General features: G+C 41.7%; 1 protein-coding gene and 1 pseudogene across 1 annotated transcript in view; one reads left to right on the forward strand and one right to left on the reverse strand.

Moving 5' to 3' along the window:
• The window catches only part of LOC147000918 (uncharacterized), a 63,918-nt gene that overhangs the window by 16,735 nt on the left and 24,732 nt on the right, over positions 1-22,451 (forward strand). The window lies entirely within an intron of this gene.
• LOC147000919 (protein arginine N-methyltransferase 6-like) lies at positions 14,661-22,276 on the reverse strand (annotated as a pseudogene).

The raw sequence follows: 22,451 nt of genomic DNA on the forward strand, positions 1-22,451 counted from the left end.
TTTTTTGATATTCAGTTGTAATCCATGGTGGTTTGATAAGATACACTTGTTATTTCAGTTTTCTTATATGTCTAGAGAATTGCAGTGTCTGAATATGTGGTCAGTTTATAAGTAAGTTTCATGAGGTGCTGAGCAGAAGGTATATTCTCTTATACTTTAGTTGAACGTTCTCTAATCCACATAGGAATCAAAGAGCACAATGGGACAGTGCTTGATAAGGTTTTTAACTCTAAACAAATACTCAGGCTGAAACAAACCAATAGTGGAAAGAAACCTTACAGATGTAGAGAATGTGCCAGATGTTTCACCAAGAAATGCAAGCTTAGACAACATCAGACAATCCATACAGGAGAGAAACCTTACAGATGTAGTGAATGTGACAAATGCTTTTTTTCACAAATACAGTATTAGTATTCATCAGAGAATTCATACTGGAGAGAAACCTTATGAATGTAGTGAATGTGACAAATGCTGTACTGACAAACACAGTCTTAGTAGTCATCAGATAATTCGTACATGAAAGAAGCCTTACAAATGTAGTGAATGTGACAAATGCTTTACCCAAAAATGTAATGTTAGTAGTCATAAAACAATTCATACAGGAAAGAAACCTTACAAATGTAGTGAATGTAACAAAAAGCTTTACCCAAAAATATAATCTTGATGTTCATTAGAGAATTCATACAGGGGAAAAACCTTATAAATGTAGTGAATGTGACAAATGCTTCACTCACAAATATGATCTTATAATTCATCAGAGAATTCATAGAGAAGAGAAACTTTATAAATGTAGCAAACGTGACAAATGCTTTACCCACAAACACAGTCTTAAGTATTCATCAGGTGATTCATACAGGAGAGAAACCTTATAAATGTAATGAATGTGATGAATTCTTTAGACTTCAATGTAGTCTTTACACTCATCAGAGAATGCACACATTAGAGAATATTTACAAATGAAGCAAATAAGACAAACCATTCACCAAGAAAGATCTTCTTAGAACTCATCAAAGAATACATACAGAAGAGTGACCTTTCAAATGTAAATGTTCAAAGTCTTTACTGTTAGCTCATCTCTGACATCAGAGACTACATACAGGAGAGAAACCTCATGAGAACAGACCTTTACCTGAAAATTAGTTCTAAGAAAATATCTAGAAATTTATAGTGAGGAAGGGGTGGGGGGATGGGTAATTTCTACTGGAAAACATGTGGCATGTATTTTACCAAAGTGGAATTCTTTGCAAGACTTGAGGCTCCACACTGGAGTTTATTATGAATATCAGGAACTTGAGAAAGCATTTAAGTAGTGTTCAAGTCTTAGGAACTAAGAAGCATTTATGCTCGAGAAACTCTGAAAATGTGACAATGAAGGAAAATTTCAAATTGTTCACTGTCAAATATTTCATAATGAAGAAAGTAGCAAACCCCCAAAAATGTGTAACACTTTCTTGGAGACTGAAAGAATCCATTGCAGAGGAAATCTGATTATGGTGGATAATGCACCTCTCAAAATAGAGAGTGACACCAATAGCATTCTGTATGTTTAATTCAAATGAAGAAACTTAGACAAATCATATTTTTTAAAAGAGGGTTTGATAAATTAAATGGAATGCTCTTCATGCCAGTATTCCTACAGATACACAGACTGCCCTGAGTGTCAAGTATTCATAATCTGTATCATATGCTGGTTTCAAGTGTCAGGATAGGAGCTGTCTTTGAGTCCCTTGTGATCTCAACCAACTCCTTCCTCATAGTCCTGAATGTAACTGCAGTAAATTTCATTGGTTGAACAAGTTGTAATGGGTTGTTTTCAGTTTCAACTTGGGACAGGTAGATGAATATGTGTGTTGCATCTCTGTAGAAAACGTCTCTCATACAACATGCTGAACCCATTACTGTTTTCTCCATACTTGTAACATAAAATTAATACTAGACCAATATTTTTCAACCTGTCCATAGTAACTTGTTTGGAGGTATTCTGAATGTCTAACTGGTTACATAAGACCATAGGAATACATGTATTTCTTAGGAGTGACACATTCCTTTGTCTCTAGGTGAATCCACCTACATTAGAATACTTTGAATTTTATGACAGTGCTGTAGCATTAGGACTGTGAGACCCACTATATTTGAATGCAGTTGTGTTAACTAAAATAAGGGAGACTGTGATCAATGCTACTGCCTTACTGCCATAGTCTGAGGGATAAGGCTGCTTTCTGACTTGAATTCCAAGAAGAGTGAAAGTTCTACCAAGAACAAATGAAACTATGGCTACAAGGTTGTCAGTGACAGACAAAATCCACTGGACTGTGTCATTATGTGTCTCCTAACTCATATAATACCAAGTGATTCAACTCAACTTCAGTAACCCTCAGAACAATGTTACCCATGGGCAAATATTACAGACCATTGTGGTAGCTTCCTGTTGTAGCTTAACACTCCACTTCATATACCACAAGGAATGCATTAGATTTTAGTTCTTTTTGTTAAATAATTTACAGAATGGTAATATAATATCACATACATCTGAGAACATGTCGTCCTGAAACAAGATTAAATAACTTGCTTTACCTAGGTATTATCTTAATCTTAACTTCAGGTTTTTCAATTAAGTGTATCTTTTATTTTTTTTTTTTAGATATTTTCTTTATTTACATGTCAAATGCTATCGCCTTTCCTGATTTGCCCTCGAAACACCACCCCTATCCCATCACCCCTCTCCCTGCTCACCAACCCAACCACTCCCACTTCCTGGCTCTGGCATTCCCTTACACTGGGGCATCAAGCCTTTACAGGACTAAGGGCCTCTCGCACTGATGAGTGACAAGGCCATCGTCTGCTACATATGCATCTGGAGCCATGTGTACTCTTTGGTTGGTGCTTTAGTCCCTGAGAGCTCTGGGGGTACTGGTTGGTTCATATTGTTGTTCCTCCTGTGGGGCTGCAAACCCCTTTGGTTCCATGGGTCCTTGCTCTAGTTCCTCTATTGGTGACCCTGTGTTCAGTCCAATGGTTGGCTGAGAGCATCCACTTCTTTATTTGTCAGGCACTGGTAGAGTTCCTCAGGAGACAGCTATATCAGGCTCCTGTCAGCAAGCACTTGTTTGCATACAAAATAGGGTCTGGGTTTGGTGACTGTATATGGGATGGATCCCCATGTGGGGCAGTTTCTGGATGGTCTTTACGTCAGTCTCTGCTCTACACTTTGTCTCTGTAACTCCTTCCATGGCTGTTTTGTTCCTTGTTTGTTATCCATCTGCCATCAATTTACGGGCTTTTTTTTTTTTTTTTTTTTAGTATAGAATAGAGTTTATTCAACGCATGGGGAGGAGAGTTGAGAGAAAGGTAGAGAGACAGAGAAGAAGGAGGAGAAGGAGAAGGGAGGAAGAGGGGGAGGGAGGAGGAGGAGAAGGAGAGGGAGAGGGAGAGGGAGAGGGAGAGGGAGAGGGAGGAGAAGGAGAAGGAGAAGGAGAAGGAGAAGGAGAAGGAGAAGGAGAAGGAGAAGGAGAAGGAGGAGAAAGAAGGAGAAGGAGAAGGAGAAGGAGAAGGAGAAGGAGAAGAAGAAGAAGAAGAAGAAGAAGAAGAAGAAGAAGAAGAAGAAGAAGAAGAAGAAGAATAGGAGGAGGAGGAGGAGGAGAAAGAGGAGGAGGAAGAGGAGGAGGAGAAGGAGGAAGAAGAGGAGGAGGAAGGAAGGAAGAAGAAAGAGCAGCAGCAGCAGCCATGAGGGGAGAATCAGGGGCTTTGCAGTCCAGGTATTTTGACACACGACTCTAATCCCAGCACTTGGAAGGATGAAGCAGGAAGATTTGAAGACTATGTGAGATGCCTAGCAAGCCATTGCTTGTCCCATGAAAAGGTGGGGGCAGAGAAATAAACTAAACAGGTAAAGGGGCTTCAGTTTACCTTATTGTCTACACATATATAAATGAAAGTTTTGATAAATTTGCATTGAGTATTGTACTGGCTAGTTTTGTGTGTTGGCTTGGCACAAGCTGGAGTTACCACAGAAAAAGGAGCTTCAGCTGGGGAAATGCCTCCATGAGATCCAGCTATAAGGCATTTTCTCAACTAGTGATCAAGGTGGGAGGGCCCCTTGTGGGTGGTCCAAGCTTGACAACCTAAATCCAACCCCTAAGACCCATATGTTAAAAGGACAAAACCCACTCCTTTAAGATGTCCCCTGACCTTTACACATGTGCCATGGCTTCTGTGTGTGTTCACACTTGTACACACACATATATAATACAGTAACAGCTTTAAAATGGCCATGCATTTTGACTCAATATTACATTTCATTTTAAGACTACCTCTCCTTACATAATAGAACTCACAGTTCTCTTGCCTTCTGACTTCAGTATTTGCTTCAGAATCAATCTCCATTTCTAGATAGAGAAGCCACTAACATCTGGAAATTGACAACACTGCCTTTAGAGGCTTGGTACTTACGGTGCAGGACTCCATTACTATGCTCCTATTAAAAGGCATAGCAGCTAGTCCTGAACCTTCAACCTCTGCACCTGTAAGCCAGCCCCAACTAAATGTTGTTGCCTTGATCATGGTTTCTCTTCACAGCGGTAAAACCCTAACTAAAGATACTTGGTTATACTCCATAACAAAAACCCTAAAAACAGAGAAAATTATTGGTATATTGAATAATGCTTCTACTAAAGGGGTAGCTCATAGAATTACTCCCCTACTTCTTCATCATTTGTTTATCTTTTCCCCTCACCACAGGAATTACATATCGACAGGGTAATGGTGTTATAGAAATTTATCATGTCATAATTGCCTGAACTGAACCAAAACTCCTTATTTACAAGAAATTATAGATTTGATAATGATGGGCAGGACATATCTTAAGCCACTTACTGGTAAAGAGCCTACAGAAATGTTTGAGCTATTAAATAAAATGCAGGTTGGTTATTTGCTCCATGAGGATAATAATTGGCAGGTAGCATTAGCATGTTACTTGTGACCTATAGATAATCATTATCCTAAAAAAAAAAATCTCCTTTTTGGGTATTTTGAAGATACCTTAAAGTACCCCATGGGAATTACCTAAAATTATATCTAAAAATCCTATAGAGACTGCTTTCTATGCTTTTACAGATGTCTCTTCAAAAAGGGCAAGAAGCTTATGTTTTATATATAAATTTCATATCCTCCACCAAAAAGATTTTATTCACCTCTGGTTGTATAGCTCAACAGTTCCAACTGAAGTCAGCCAGATTTTTTTTTTTTTTAATTTTTTTTGGTCCCACTCGCTCCAGCCATATTTATTTCATATAGTGTGAGTACACTGTCACTATCTTCAGACACAGCAGAAGAGAGTATCAGATGCCCATTACAGATGGTTGTGAACAACCATGTGGTTGCTGGAAATTGAACTCAGGATCTCTGGAAGAGCAGTCTGTACTCTTAACCACTGAACCATCTCTCCAGCCCATTCAGCCAGATTTTTTTTTTTTTTTTTTTTTTTTTTGAGACAGGTTTCTCTGTGTAGCTCTGGCAGTCCTGGGTCTCATTCTGTAGACCAGGCTGGCCTGGAACTCAGAGATCCCCCTTCCTCTGCCTCCTGAGTGCTAGGATTACCGACATGCACCATCATTGCCCAGCTAACCAATCAGGTTTTATTAGCTGTTTCTCAGCCACTGAATATTTTAGCTGGCACTGCATATTGTACTCAAGCTGTTGGTTTAGAAACTGTAGGACTTAAACCCAACCCCACTACTAATGTTATCCCATAATGATTTCTCTAGCTTCAGGTGTCTGTAAGACAATGACCTCAAGTTTTCCTGACTCAGTATGTTCACTCTTATCTGGCAGCTACCTTAGCATCCACTAATGCTCTAGTTGATGTGCTTGCCTCCTCACCACCAATACTTTCCAGGCCACTCAAAAATCTCATGAACTTCTTCACTTCTTGTTCTTTCACACCACTGACCACTGACCTCTACTTGTGGAATTAATTCTCAGGGGTTAAAATAAAACAGTCAGAAATTGGACATTTCAAATATGTTCATGTAATGGTTAATACTTTTTCTAATATGGCTGTTGCTTCTTGGCTTCAGAGCTAAAACAATCTTGGGTCTCATTAGTCATTTATTATACTCCGTTTTCTTTCTATAACTCTTCTTACAACTGAAAACTGATAGTGGGTCCTGCTTATACTAGCAAAAGTTAGAAGGAGTTTTGCAAATTGTGGAATAGTGATTGTATGACTAGAATCCTTTACAATCCACAGGGTAAAGTTATTCCAGAATGACACATTTCAAATACTTAAATCACAAAATTTATAGTAAAAAGGGGGGTTTACACAGCCACCTAAATTCCCAAATACCATGCTACATTTAACTATGCTAACTTTAATTTTTCACACTAACTAGTTAATTAACTTTCATTTTATGTGCATTGGTGTTTTGCCTCATGTATGTTTGTGTGAGGATGTAAGATCTTGGAGTTACAGACAATTTTGAGTTACCCTGGGGATGCTGGGATTTGAGTCTGGCTCCTCTGGAAGAGCATTCAGTGTCCTTAACTGCTGAGCCATCTTTCCAGCCCTGATTTTCTTTACTTTATAAGGATAATGCTGCTTCTGTTGTTCAAAAGCATTTTCCCTAAAGGAAACATAGTCTCAAGGATATGTTAAATCCTAAACTCATCCATGGAAAGAACCAGATGCTCTTTTAATATCAGGCTGGGGCTATGCATCCCATCGTTTGAAGGAACAACCCTGTGTGTTTAAGTTTCCTGGCTCCTCTAGTGCAGTGGTTCTCAACCTGTGGATTAGGACCCTTTTATGGGTGCATCTCAGATGTCCTGCTTATCAGATATTTACATGATGATTCATAACTAGCAAAACTACCGTTTTGGAGTAGCAATGAGATAATCTTATGGTGGGAGTCACCACAGCACCAGGAACTGTATTAAAGGGTTGTGGCATTAGGAAGGCTGAGAACTGCTATGATGATTTCGGGGTCTTTACAGCTTCCTCTAAGTTTCAGTTTGCTTTTTCTTTCACTCTCACATTCTCAAAATGCAGTGCAATTTTCTATTGGTTGTTGGAAGAGTGATATAGTAAGCAGACCAGAGGCCTCAGGGCCCTTGGTGATAGTTTACTATTTATGCCCATTTATTCTGTTTATTTCTTAATTCCAATCACGGGTTTCTACCCTACCTTAGGCGATTCAGATTAAGATACAAAACCTCTGTATTTATAATAAGCTTTAGACAGCACGAGAGCTGGGCAGACATCTACCTTCTAAGCTATAATCTACTTCCCTATCAATGCACTTGAGATATGACTTGCCATCTTACATCTGGGCTCTTACAGCCACATTTCTATGATTCACCTACTCCATGGCATCTTCTCAATCCATCTTCTCTCTCCTTGTGGTCCTCAGACCCTGAGCCCAGGAATTGAAACTCCAGCTACCTCTCTTTTTTGCCCAACTATAGGCTGTAGGCATCTTTATTCAACCAATAGGTTTAAATTAAAGAGCAAGGTTACATAGCATCACTTGGTGTATGTTAATATTTCCTTGTCCCTGTGGACAACCAGACCTTCGGGGGCAGTATTTACTATTATAAAACATAGCAACAGACCAAACCTCAACACCTGTTGTTTGGCATTTGCTGTAAGTCATCCTGGGAGCTCCCCCTTACTTTCCCCTTCTTTCCCCCCTTCTCCTGTTCCCCTTGTTTTCTCCCTTCCCCACTTGCTTTCCCCCTTCCCCCTTTCCCTCTTCCCGTCCCTTCTCTTCTTCTTCTTCCTTTTCTTTTTGGAGATAGAATATTTCTATATAATTCTGGATAAGAACATGCTATGTAGACCAGGTTGGCCCACCTCTGCCTCCTGAGGGCTGGGATTAAAGAGGTGTGTTACTACACGCAGATGAGTTTTCTTTATTAAAATATTTATTTTAAATACTTTTTAATAATGTGTATAATTATGTACACATCGATGCAGGTGGGTGCTGATGGAGGCTAAAGGTGTCAGATCCCCAAGGTCTGGAGTTACAGGTGATTGTGAACTGCCTCATATGGATGCCTGGAACTGAACTTGGGACCTCTGGAAGAGCAATACTCACTGTTTATCACTGAGCTATCTTATCTACCCAGTCCCAAGGATTTTTCTTTTAAATCTTTTTCTTGACTAAACAGTTGTCTAGAATGATGGTAAAAAATATTATGGTGGAACTTTAATCTAATTACTAATTTATAATTCTTTCTGTTAAAATATGGTAATTGTAGTGTGCTGATGTAATTTCTACTTTTTAATATTTAAATATGTTAGTGCATTTTAATTAATTAATGTGTCCACATGTATGGAGGTCAGAGGACAATTCATGTTAGTTGATTTTTTTCCTTCTATCACCTGGGTCCTGGGAGTCAAGTTCAGGTTGTCAGGCTTGGCAGCAAACACCTCTACCCATTGAGAGATACATCTGTCTCTATTTTATATTCTTTATTTTGAGATAGGGTGTCATGTAGCTCAGGCTGGTATTTTTGATTGTCAAGTTGACTACATCTAGAATTAACCAAAATCCAAGTAACTGAGTACACCTGTGCAAGACTTTTCTTGATTAATCAGTTGAAGTGTGAAGACTCACCCTAAATTCAGGTCTTTTTGAGGTGTGAAGATCCACCTTTAAACCTGGGGCCACATCTTCTGGTGGCAGCCTATAAAGAATGTGGAAGAAGGAAACTTGATCTTTGCCTGCTTGCCCTCACTCTTCTTGGCAAGTTCATTCTTTCACTGCTTCTTTGGGATTCTGGCTTCTAAGGAATACCAGCTGAGACATCAGCCTCATGGACTGAACAATTACTGGATTCTTTAACTTTTCATTGGGAGACAACGATTGTTGGATTAGCTGGACCTTATAACCTGTAAGGCACTCTAATAGATTCCATTTATTTATCAAGTCATTCTATCAGTTCTGTTTCTCCAGAGAACCCTGACTAATACACTGGCCTACAACTTGCTATGCGGCTCATCCTTCTGTCTTCCAGTTGCTGTGGAAACAGATGTGGCCTACCATGCCTGGCTACTATTTTATTTTTAAAATCCATTTAGGCCATCTTTGCTATCTGAGAAAATAATACATGAGAGGGTGCTTGCAGGAGATCAGGAAGAAAACCATGATATTGTTTGTGAGGAAAGTGCCCTAGGCAGAAATGATAGTGAATGGCGAGCTATAAAATGGTCTAATAACATGCTTATGCCTTTAGTGTGATATTTTCCCTGATCCTGACAAGTATTTTTAACTCTGAAGCTTCACCTCTGTGGTCCTGAGTCTAAACTTATCTGAAAAGCACACATACTGCTTTTGAACCTCAGACCAGGACTCTCCTGTCTCTTCAGCCCATTGAGTTTTTTTTTTTTCTTTACAGATTTATTATATGTAAATTCATTGTAGCTATCTTCAGACACTCCAGAAGAGGGCGCCAGATCATGATACGGATGGTTGTGAGCCACCATGTGGTTGCTGGGATTTGAACTCTGGACCCACTGTGGTTGCTGGGATTTGAACTCTTACCCACTGAGCCATCTCATCAGCCCCCATTGAGTTTTTATATTGCAGATTGAGGGTGACCTTAAAGTCCTAATTCTATCACTTCTGTTCCAGTTGTTGAAGCTCTGTGAAAAATCTAAGTATTGCTCCAAATTGTCATCTCTTACTGAGGTAGAATTTATTACCCAACCCCTGATGCTGGGATTTCCCTGACCATTCCATTAACAAAATGTAGCAGAAGTACTGATTTTTGACTTCTGAGGCTATGTTGTAATGCACTTTGTAGATTTTAGAGTTTTTTAGAATGTTCACTATTGGGACATCCTTCCTTTGGAACCCACCCACCAAGCCAAGCAGGGCTAAAATTCTTTAGAGACATACAGTATGACTGAGCCGCATAGAAGGATGAGCCAGCTCGCATCAACTGCCAGTCTTGGAGTATGTTATTTTGGACACAGAATCCTCACTGGGGGTCCATTTTTCTTTCACTGCTTCTATCCAAAATGTCCCCAGATGCTCTCAATAAGCAACAACCAGTAAAGAAGTAGAGAACAGAATCATTTAGTAGCTGGACAGTGGTGGTGCATGCCTTTAATTCCAGTACAGGAGGCAGAGGCAAGTGGGATCTCTGAGTTTGAAGTCAGCCTGGAGTACAGAGTGAGTTCCAGGACAGCCAGAGCTACACAGAGAAACCTTGTATTATAAAACAACAAATCAATCAATCAATCAATCAACCAACCAAACAAACAAACATACAATTGATTCTCCCAACTCCATCAATAGAAAGGTAAGAAATTATAGATATCATAAAATACTCCTTTAAGTTTTTTTTTTTTTAGATTTATTGTCTGTATGTGTTTTGTGTGCATATGTATGTAATATATGCATGTCTGGTGCCTGCAGACATCAAAAGAAGACGTCAGATCTCTTAGAACTGTGGTTGTAGTTGGTTGTGAGTCACTACATGGGTCCTAGGAACTGAATCTGATCTTCTAAAATAGTAACAAGTGTTGTTACTGGCTAAGCATTCTCTTCAGCCCTCATAAATTTTGGAAGCATCAGAAAATGGAACTGATTTGTAGAACTTTACCTCCTAAAAGTATTGAGAAGCGATCTCTCTATGTAGCCATGGCTGGTTTTGAACTCACAAAGATCCACTTGCTTCTGCCTCCTGAGTGTTGGGATTAAGGGCGTTGCCACTATGCCTAGATCCTGGGAGTCTTGACCCCTAGAGTTTTTTCTCCATCATAATTACCTTAGTTTAGGCCTTTATCACTGTTTTTATGAAACATAGAGTGGTCTGGCAAGATGGTTAGTGGATAAAGGAGCTAAAAGGCAAGCCTGATAACCTGAGTTTGATCTGTAGATCATATAAGTTGGCAGAACAGACTTGTTCTATAACCTCCCTATGCCCAATATGTAACTTAAAGATGTAAAATATATCAGGGTAGTAGTGCACGTGCCTTTAATCCCAGCACTCATAAGGTAGGGGCAGGCAGATTTCTATGAGTTTAAGGCTAGCCTGGTCTACAGAGCTTCCAGGACAGCCAGGGCTCTGTTACACAGAAAAATACTGTCTAAAACAAGAGATGGAAAATATATGTGTCTTAGGGTTACTATTGCTGTGAAGAAACACCATGACCAAAAGCACCTTGGAGAAGAAAGGGTTTATTTCATTAAAGTTCCTTAAAACAGTTCACCATCAAAACCAGTGAGGGCAGGAACTCAAGTAGGGCAGGAACCAGGAGGCAGCAGCTGATGCAGAGGTTATGGAGGAGCCTGGCCTACTGCAGCGATTTCTGTGGCTTTCTCAGTCTGCTTTCTTATAGAACCCAGGGCTTGATCCTTTTATATTAAGATTAGATACAAATGTTGAGTCGGATATTGATTTTTAGTCAAATAATAACATCCTCAAGGCCTTTCCATATTGGCACGTAAAGCCTTTATAATTTTAAACTATTTCATTGATGTAGAATTCATATATCATAGAATTCATCTTTAAAAAATAGGACCCAGGGCTGGAGAGATGGCTCAGCGTTTAAGAGACCTGACTGCTCTCCTGAACATCATGAGTTCAAGTCCCAGCAACCACATGGTGGCTCAAAACCATCCATAATGAGATCTGAACTTACGTATAGCAATGAAAAAACAAAAAAAAAGGACCCAGGAGGGATGGGGTGAAGAACTTGGGGACGGGAACCAGAAAGGGGGGCAACATTTGGAATGTAAATAAATAAATAATTTACTTAAAAAAAAAAAGAAAATTGGGATCCAGTTAAAGCCAGGCATGGTGGCACAAACCTCTAATTCCATTGCTTGGGAGGCAGGGGCAAGCAGATCTCTGTGAGTTTGAAGCCCAGCTTGGTTTACATAGTATGTTCCATAGCTGCATATGGAGGCCCTGTCTTCAACCAAACCAGCCAACCAACCATACAGGATATGTGGCCAATGCGATAGCTCTGGGAGTAGAGTACTGTCAGACCTGAGGAAAAAAACATTCTCATAACTTTCTGCTTAAAGCAAGCTGTGCCCAAGGAACTGACCGGACAACTGATTGCCTCCTGCTAAGTTGGAGTTTCAAAGAACAGCCCCTTACTGGCTTTTGAGGTCCCCTTTATGGGGATGGGCTAGGGTTGGTAGAAAACAGCTGTTGGGATAATGGCTGTTAGCACCTGAACAAAAGAGTGGGGGACTCAGGCCTCAAGGCTGCCTAAGTGGTAGATAAGTGCAGGAATATATCACATGGAAGGGGAGTCATCACAGGGGTTCAGGAGTTTAGCAAGGCAAAGGGGTGGGGATACATCATGAGGTGACAATTTCAGTATAGGTTGAAAAACATTGCTTGCAGGATATATTAGGTTTAAGAAACAGAAAGTACAGAAACTAACTCTCTCTCTCTCTCACTCTATACACACACACACACACACACACACACACACACACACACAAATAAATGTGATTTTCAAATATATTAAAAACGTGATCTAGTTAGCATTTATCAGTTATTCCTTGTCTCCCTCCCCATTTTTTTCTTTCTTCTCTCTTGTTTAGCAGGGTAGAATCATCTTGCTCAGTCCCTCTACCTGTGACTAGCATTTTCCTGCATGAAGGGTAAGAGTGAGTGTTCTATCCTGTGTCGGGGGTGAGATGTTTTAGATCCCTTCTGCCCAGGGATCTCAGCATAGGTGGGAGCTCATAGAAGATTCCCACTGAAAAGACAAGCTTGAGCAGGGTAATGGGAAAAAAAAGCATAGAAGAGCTAGAGCCAGAATCCTTTAGTTCAGATTGATAGACAGGCATTTTCTCACCTGGGATGTTGGGCTGTATGGCCTTGGTATGTGATAGGCAAAGTGTGACTATTGCTCTGGGCTCATCGATTGGGACAAGCTTCTTATGTATGCAGTGGACACGAACAGCATTCTCAAGCTCTCTAGAATATCTCAAGCATATACTCTTTTTTCTCACATTTTTAGGTATTTGTTAGCATCACAGCAAATGTCTTCCAAAGGCCATTTGCAAAATGCTTGGTTGCCATACAGTGGTACTATTGGGTGGTGGTGAAATCTTTAGGATGTAGAAAGAGAAAGAGAAGTCACTGGAAACATGCCCTCAGAGTAGACATTGGGACCCTGATCACTTCTCTCTCTGATAATCTCGAGGTGAGCTGTTTTGCACCACCAACGTGATCCTGCAAGGCTATTCTGCCTCATAACCAATGAAGACAACTAACCACAGGTGAAATCCTCCAAGACCAATGCTTGCTTCCACTAAGTTATTTTTCTCTTGTATTTGCTCACAGTAATGAGTTAACCAGAAAATAGCATTTGAAATAATTTGTTAGAAACAGCTAAATATTAAGTGTACCAACAGGGAACAAAATGATTTATTATTATACGAAAAGCAGTCCTTTCTTCCTTACTCTGTCCAATACTTGCTTATTTCCTCAGGAATGTTAACTATCTGTATCCCAGCTGAGGTTATGTACATGTGAAGGCCAGAGGATAACCTCAGGAGTCATTCCTAAGGTACAGTAGAGCTTTCTCCTGTGTGTGTGTGTGTGTGTGTGTGATGTGTGTATGGGTGTGCATGTTTGCATAGATATGAGCCCTTGGGGGCATGTATAGGTATGGATTCATGTGCACGTGGAGGCCTAAGGTTGATGTCAAGAATTATCCTTGCTCCCATTTGTACTTTATTCATTGACTCAGGGTCTCTTAGTCAAAGCCAGAACTGGCCAGAATAGCCTGTTTTATTGATCAGCTTCCTTTGGGCATTACCTGTTTTTACTTTCCTAGGCTGGAATTACAGAAAGACCACCATGCCCACCAGATACTGATGTGAGTTCTGGGTACCTAAAGTCTGGTTCTCACACTAGTGCAGAAAGTATTCACTCACCCCATTGAGTCACCTCCCCAGACCCTTTCATGCCCCACCCCTTCTCACTTCCTTTCTGAGACAGAAACTGTCATTGGCCTGAAACTAAATAGCCAGGCTGGTTGGACAGTAATCTTCAAGCATCTGTCTCTTTCTGCCTCTCCAGCACTTATATTACCAGCATACACCATCCTATCTAGAAGTTTTGTTGAGGTAGTTGTTGTTTAAAGTAACAGTTCTGAGGATAAAAACTTTGCTGACTAAATCACCTATCAGCCCCTCATTTTTGATTAAATTAGTAGGTTATATTTAAAATAGCAGTGTATTTCACCACTCAGTATCAATTTCCCCACGCAGAGGTTTTGTTAGTTTGGATATCCTGTGCTCTGTATGAAAATATCTTTCATCCTGTGGGAACGGGGATCCAGGAAGTGGTGCAGAAGGCAGAGTTGCTATCATGGGATACAAACTCAGGACACCAACACTGAGGTGTAGATCTGTTGAACTGTGTAGTAGCATCAGGCATTTTTATACAGCCTTTGGACCAACGGGGAATCCATAAGAGCTCTGGGGTAGCCAACCATTCCACTATCACTATAGGGAGGCTAACACCAGACAGGACTTCTGTGCAGATGGGGAAAGCAGCCACCTCTGTGTTCCAGGCCCAATCTAAGGCTCACTAATTTGCAAGGATCCTCTATCTTTTGTTACTCGGTATGTGTATTAGTCAGGGTTCTCTAGAGTCACAGAACTTATGGATAGTCTCTATATAGTAAAAGAATTTATTGATGACTTACAGTCCGCAGCCCAATTCCCAACAATGGTTCAGTTGCAGCTGTGAATGGAAGTCCAAGGATCTAGCAGTTACTCAGTCTCACACAGCAAGCAGGCGAAGGAGCAAGAGCTAGACTCCCTTCTTCCAATGTCCTTATATTGTCTCCAGCAGAAGGTGTAGCCCAGATTAAAGGTGTGTTCCACCACACCTTTAATCCCAGATGAAAGGTGTAGCCCAGATTAAATCTCCTTAAACTCGGAGATTTAATCTTCTGGAATCCATAGCCACTATGTCTCAAGATCTCCATACCAAGATCCAGATAAGGATCTCCAAGCCTCCAGATAAAGGTCACTGGTGAGCCTTCCAATTCTGGATTGTAGTTCATTCCAAATATAGTCAAGTTGACAACCAAGAATAGCCACTACAATCCACCCCTTGTCAACTTGACACAAATAATATCCCATGTTTACATGAAACAATAACAAGGTTGTGAATACGCCTAACATGATATAACTATCCCTCGTACAATCGCAAACGCATTTGTAAATTTACAATGGGGCATTCATATTACTTTATAATCCTCGTTTTTTGCAACTGGTTACGTGGCCTTAATTGGTATTTATAACTACCTTCCTCTACTACCCATTCTGTATTTCCTTCACCTTCGGCCAGCACCTCAGCAGGTCTTGGCTCTTTTCCTGGAGGATTGACCCATACCTTCATTCCTGATGGGTCTGCGTCCTTTGTCATCCTGCTTGGATTAGGCTGTTGTAGTTTCCCATTGACTTTAATCACAGGACATGGTAATACTAGGAGACGCCCTAAGGGATCTCCTACACTCCAGACATAATCTTGCTTACCTCCATTGTAAAGAGGTAATCCAATTTCCCCATGGTAATCTGGATCTATCACTCCTCCTAACACGGTTATTCCTTTTTTAGCCTGTTGGTTTAAGGGCATTAGAAGCCCAAAATGACCAGGGGGAAGTCTGAGCTTCCAGTTCAATGGAATGTTTGTTGTAGCTCCTGGTAGGAGAACTCCCCTCTCTGGAGCCAAAACTTCTAGGCCAGCAGAACCTAGAGTTATGGGGACAGGAAGCAAAAATTTTCCTAGAGGGTCACTAGGAGTGATAGTAAGTGGAACTATTCCCTTTTCCACCCCTTGATTCCTGGTCCCATGAATCCTGGCTATGGGTGAAACTGTACCATATATGGAGCGCTGATTCAAAGCATATACTGCCTTCTGAAGAACTCTACCCCAGCCTTCCAAGCTGTTACCACCTAATTGGCGCTGTAACTGTGTCTTCAAAAGGCCATTCCATCTGTTTTCTGCACTGGCCAGATAGGAGAGTTAAACGGAGATGTGGTGGGAACCACCACCCCTGCATCTTTCAAGTCCTTGATAGTGGCAGTAATTTCTGCAATGCCTCCAGGAATACGATACTGTTTTTGATTCACTATTTTCTTTGGCAGAGGCAACTCTAAAGGCTTCCATTTGGCCTTTCCAACCATAATAGCCCTCACTCTACAGTTCAGGGAACCAATATGAGAATTCTGCCAGTTTCTGAGTATATCTATCCCAATTATACATTCTGGAACTGGGGAAATCACCACAGGATGTGTCCGGGGACCTACTGGACCTACTGTAAGTCGGACATCAGTCAAAACTCCATTAATCACCTGCCCTCCATAGGCCCCTACTTTAACTGGAGGGCCACAATGTTTCTTGGGATCTCCTGGGATCAGTGTCAACTCAGAACCAGTATCCAGCAGACCCCGAAAAGTCTGATTATTTCCTTTTCCCCAGTGTACAGTTACCCTTGTAAAAGGCCGTAGGTCCCTCTGGGGAAGAACTGGAGAAAGGGTAACAGCAAAACCTTTGGGTGTCTTATCAGGATCCTTCCTCAGGGGAACCTGGCCACCCCACTCCTGGTACCAAATTCTGTATTAGTCAGGGTTCTCTAGAGTCACAGAACTTATGGATAGTCTCTATATAGTAAAAGAATTTATTGATGACTTACAGTCCGCAGCCCAATTCCCAACAATGGTTCAGTTGTAGCTGTGAATGGAAGTCCAAGGATCTAGCAGTTACTCAGTCTCACACAGCAAGCAGGCGAAGGAGCAAGAGCTAGACTCCCTTCTTCCAATGTCCTTATATTGTCTCCAGCAGAAGGTGTAGCCCAGATTAAAGGTGTGTTCCACCACACCTTTAATCCCAGATGAAAGGTGTAGCCCAGATTAAATCTCCTTAAACTCGGAGATTTAATCTTCTGGAATCCATAGCCACTATGTCTCAAGATCTCCATACCAAGATCCAGATAAGGATCTCCAAGCCTCCAGATAAAGGTCACTGGTGAGCCTTCCAATTCTGGATTGTAGTTCATTCCAAATATAGTCAAGTTGACAACCAAGAATAGCCACTACAGTATGTCAGGGAAATGGGCACTCATACTGTCAGAGCAGTATGGAAGTCTCCCTAACTGTCTACCAGGCCCTACCCAGGGGCCACAGCACCCACACCATCCATCCTACCACAATTTCTGACTTACTATGTTGTCTGACTAAAAATATTATCTAGCTGGGTGATAGTGGTGCATGCCTTTTATCCCAGCACTCAGGAGGCAGAGGCAAGCATATCTGTAAGTTAGAGGTCAGCCTGGTCTGCAAAGCGATTTCTAGGAAAGCTGGGCTGTTACACAGAGAAACCCTGTCATGACAAAAACAAAACAAAACAAAACAAAACAAAAACATTCCATAATGAATATCCTAACAGTGATTATGAATTTTTTTAAGATTTATTAATTAATTAATTATATATAAGTACACTGTAGCTGTCTTCAGACACTCCAGAAGAGGGAGTCAGATCTCGTTACGGATGGTTGTGAGCCACCATGTGGTTGCTGGGATTTGAACTCCAGACCTTTGGAAGAGCAGTCGGGTGCTCTTACCCACTGAGCCATCTCACCATCCCATGAATTCTTAATGAATGCTTTTCATAGTTATCCTAGTCACAACTTCTCAAATCACTTTTTTTTTTCCAATTTTTTTTTAAGACAGGATTTCTTGTGTAATGCTAGCTGTCCTGGACTCATTTTGTACACTAGGCTACCTCAAACTCACAGAGGTCCTCTTGTCTCTGCCTCCCCAGGAATTCAAGGCATGTGTCATGACACCTGGCTTCAAATCACTTTTACTGCTTGTAAAAGGGAAGGTTCTGAGTCTTTCTAAGAGGGATCCCATGAAGTGGTAGAGGCAGAGGCAGGACTCACTTGAAAGGCCTGCCTGGACTATCTAATATGTTTTGGCACCATGTAGAGAGACTTTGCCTCTCATAAATGAATAAATAAATACAGAAAATATATTCATCCATCTATACATGCATGTGCATGCGGTGGCTCAGAGGGCAAAGCTGCTGGCAGTTAAGGTCTAGGTAAAATAGTACGACCTAGATGGAATGTGAAGGCCTGGGTCAGATTAGTTAAGGACTAGGTAACTCTTACCTGGCTAGCCTGCCATTTTGTGCTGTTACTAATATTGCAAGGACACGTTGTCATATGTTGCTTCTGCAGTTACTCCCAGAGTTGATGACCTATTCTGTTTGGTTCTGTGTCCTCAGAAAACCAATCACAATAGAAGCTGGTCAAACTGCTTCCTTTGTTCTACAGTTACCCAGAATAAGCTTTGGACTGGAACAGACCACCCAACAGCATTTCCTGCACCGACCCATGTATACACTTTTATGGCTTTTGTTCTTATAAGCTGCCCTTGGAATGGATCCCCAACATAAGAGAGACACCTGCTCCAATTTGATGGGTTCTAGTAAAGTGTAAGTTCCCAAGACCTCCCCAGGAACTGACATCCTACTTGGCAGGTGTACATGTGCATGTGGAGATGTGCATGTGGGCAACTGACTTCCTGGTTGACAAGTTGACACATGAATGCTAGACAAGGCAAGTCTCCTGTCACAGTCGAATACCCCCACTAATGGGAGCCGGGTATTACCATAAGATACAATAAATTTAACATATAAATTCACAAAGTACTGTGAGAATATTTATTCAGGGGTTGGGAATAAGCAATATATATCCCCTCTTTCTAATTTCTCAATGGCACCACATTTTTAAATTGTCATAGAACGCCCTAGGATAAAAGTGAAATTACAGCAAATTGACAAAGTTTTTCTTATGAGACTATAGATATCCTGCAATTGGTACATTAAAAATACTTTATTCAGTACATCTGAGGAAAAAATTACATTATAAGTAGTTATTCCCCTTCCAAATTGTACAAATATTGGCCATCCATGTCCTCTTTTTTTGTAGAGTTTTAGTGACATTTAAAAAGGCCTGCTGTGATTATTTTAATTCAACAGAGCTGTAAGTGTGAAAATGGTTGTTGTTTAATTTAGATGATAAAAGACAAGCCTTTGATGATCTTCCAATCTTTGCATATTCATTTGTTTTCAATGAGGCCTTACTGGACATAAATATTATTTAAATTATTAAAGTGTTTAATGTCTGAATAATCATTCATTTGTCTATATTTCATCTTCAAAAGCACAGATATCTTATTCTTATATGAATGAAGATAGTGTCCAGTATGAATATCATCTCCTTGTCTAGCAGAACTAAGCTCTTTTTTTTTAAAGGAATATAAAACTATTTATTGACCAATGTTCACCATTATTTACAATAAAGTAAATATACAGTTGGATGACATTCTGAAACTACACAGTTACTTTTCTGGCTCATTGAACCAGAACCCAAATACTGAAAAGATTGATCCTACCAGTAAGGAGTGAGTCAGGGTGAAGAAGAAGCATGCAAGTCATGAAATGATATTAGCAAATTTTGTTCACTCACTTAGTCAGCAGGTCTTAAATTGCCAACGTCAGCTCCAACCACGATTCTATTTCCACATCAAACAGATTCCATGAATCATAACTTTTTAGTACAGACTTTAACTTTCTACAAAGGGATGGTTCACCAGAGGAACCTTTACACAGACTGGCTGACCTGGACCTGCCTCTGCCTCTCAGCTGGCTTCTTAGGTCAGAGCTCTATCTGCCTCTAGCCCAAGTCTTGTTATTAAAGCACACTGTTACTTAGTCTAATTCCATTTTCCAAAGGGGACGTGTACAACACTCTGTAAATATACCAATGTATTTATGTGATAAAACATCAATTTTGATGTTGTTGCCTTTAAACTATCCAATAAATCACAGAATCTGCTTAATCTGAAAGGTTATGGTCTCAGGAAAATGTTCACAAGGAGGGAATCTCATCAACTTGTATTTTCATCATCAGTTAAAAATAAAACAAAACAAACAAGTTATGTGTTTTATGCATACACCTCATAGAAACAATAAAAACCCAGAATGGTCCTTCTGTGTCCCAGTTAAAAATCAGTTCTGACTTGAGTAATAACTGTAAAATCTCCCCAGCATTTAAGAAAAGCTGTTCTTCAAAGCTGAGGAAATACAACATGGTAGCAAATATTCTATTGTTAAGGAAAGCAACTACAGAAAGCTCTTACTTGCTCAAAGGAATCAGTGCCTTTTGATGCAGAACAAAAACCAAAAATAGCCGGGCGTGGTGGCGCACGCCTTTAATCCCAGCACTCGGGAGGCAGAGGCAGGCGGATTTCTGAGTTCGAGGCCAGCCTGGTCTACAAAGTGAGTTCCAGGACAGCCAGGGCTATACAGAGAAACCCTGTCTCGAAAAACCAAAAAAAAAAAAAAAAAAAAAAACCAAAAATATCCCAACTACTGTCAATACTTTCAAAACCAGCATATCAAACTTGATTTTCACTAGATTGCTATTTTTTTCCACACTAGTAATTCAAAACCCAAGATCCAGATTATATATATATATATTATATGTATATATATATATATATATATATATATATATATATATATACATATAATATATATATATCGAAACAATTATTGTGCTTCATCTTCGGGACAAGAATGCCAAGTCAGCCTCTCCTCGTAGAAGGCAATGACAATCTGAGGACACTTCATATTCACCTCCTTTGGCAGCACCAAGTCAGCCTCATCCGAGTCCTTCCACTTCATGAGAAACATTAATTCTCCCCTGCTGTCTGTGGCACCAATTATTCGTTCAGGATCAAGACCTCTGGCAAAGCCCCTAGGTTTGTCAGCAGCATCTCTCTTCTTCGATTTGCTATCATCAGATTCACTGTCAGCTAAAATTTTCCTTTTTGTGCCATCTTTTTCTTTACCAGCTTTTTGAGAATTAAGAAATGCTTCAATTAAATCTGGACAATCTAAATTTTCTTCTGGATCCCAAGTATTATCAGCATCTGTGAACCCCTTCCACTTCAGGAAATACTCCACCTTCCCATTCACTACACGATGGTCCAGTACTTTTTCTGGACAACGCCGGGGGTTGTCCGGGGAGGGCAGCAGGGTGATCTCTCCGGAAATGTCCGTATCTTGTTCCACCAGCACCGGCTCGTTTCAAGTAGAGGAGCGTCTGCTTCCAGTGGGTGGCCGGGTGAAAAGGCGAGGTGGACAGCACCAGAGGTTTCTCCGAGTCCCCTCCGGGAAAGGTCACTTGAAACCAGATGGCGAAACCGTGTAAAGGCGCGGAACCACAGCAGCTGCAGCGGAAGCGTCCGCCCACACCAGCCTCCAGCTCCTGCACCAGGTCGGCTCGGGCCAGCTCGAGCTGGGCAAAGCGCTGCGGCCGGGCAATCACGTCCTCTCCGGACAGATCCTGCACCACGATCTCTGAATGGCCCATGAGGCAGCGCGTGGCGAAGCTCTCCATGCAGCTCATATCCACGCCATAATGTTGCTTCACCTGGCTCCAGAAACCCAGACGCCACTGGAGCATCTGGTCGCTAATCGGGGCCACAAAGAGCTCCGCGGAAGCTGGCAGGAGGAGACCTCCCTCCTTCAGCCATTTGGTCCGCGCGTGGAGCACGGAGCTCAGCATAGACTCGTGCAGAAGTCCGTAGCCATTCCCATCGCTGACGATGGCGTCCACTCGCTCCGGCGGCTCCACCGTCTCCACCGGGCCCGGCAGGACGTGCACGCGGTCCTCCAACCCGTCGAGCCGCACCACCTCCCGGGCCTGTTGCCAGATGGCGCTGGCCTCCACCGCGTACACGCGCCGGGCCCCGGCCTGGGCACAGAAGATGCTGAGAATGCCGGTGCCCGCGCCCACGTCCAGCACCGTCTTGCCTCGCAGCGCGGCCCAGTTCTTTAGGATGCCTAAGCGGTAGGCGTTGGTGCGGACCCGGTCGCCGATCATCTCCTCGTGGACCGAGACGTGGGAGTAGCATTCGTAGTACAGCTGGTCCCGCTCCCGCTTGGTCCTCCGGGGTCGTGGCAGGGCCGCCTCCTGCTCCCCGCCATTTGTCTCCTCGGCTCCCTCACCTCCGGCGCCCCCCCCCCCCCCCCAAGCTTTCTTTTCTTGCTCAGCGACATCTTGGCCCCGGCAGCCGACCCCCAGCCGCCTCCTGTTTTCTAAAATTCCTTTTTAATGTTAATAGCCTGGGCACCCTTACATTTCTGGGTCAGATTGATACCTATAATGCAGCTAGAGTAATGGGCTATTTAAACTACTCACCTTGATTTCAGGAAAAAGAAGGCAAGTGCTATGAGGAATGTTCAGGCAAGGTCTGAAGTAAGGATCATTGCTCACAGAGGGGAGGAGCTGGCAGCAGAATAGCCTGAGCTGGAATGGTGGATCCCCCCCCCCCCCCCCCCAGCAAGCACAAATGCTAATGAGCTGAAAAGGGCTCAGGAGA

The sequence above is a fragment of the Mus caroli genome, unplaced genomic scaffold (genome assembly GCF_978045245.1).
Source record: "Mus caroli unplaced genomic scaffold, Mus_caroli_1 scaffold_15, whole genome shotgun sequence".
NCBI classification, from domain to species: domain Eukaryota; kingdom Metazoa; phylum Chordata; class Mammalia; order Rodentia; family Muridae; genus Mus; species Mus caroli.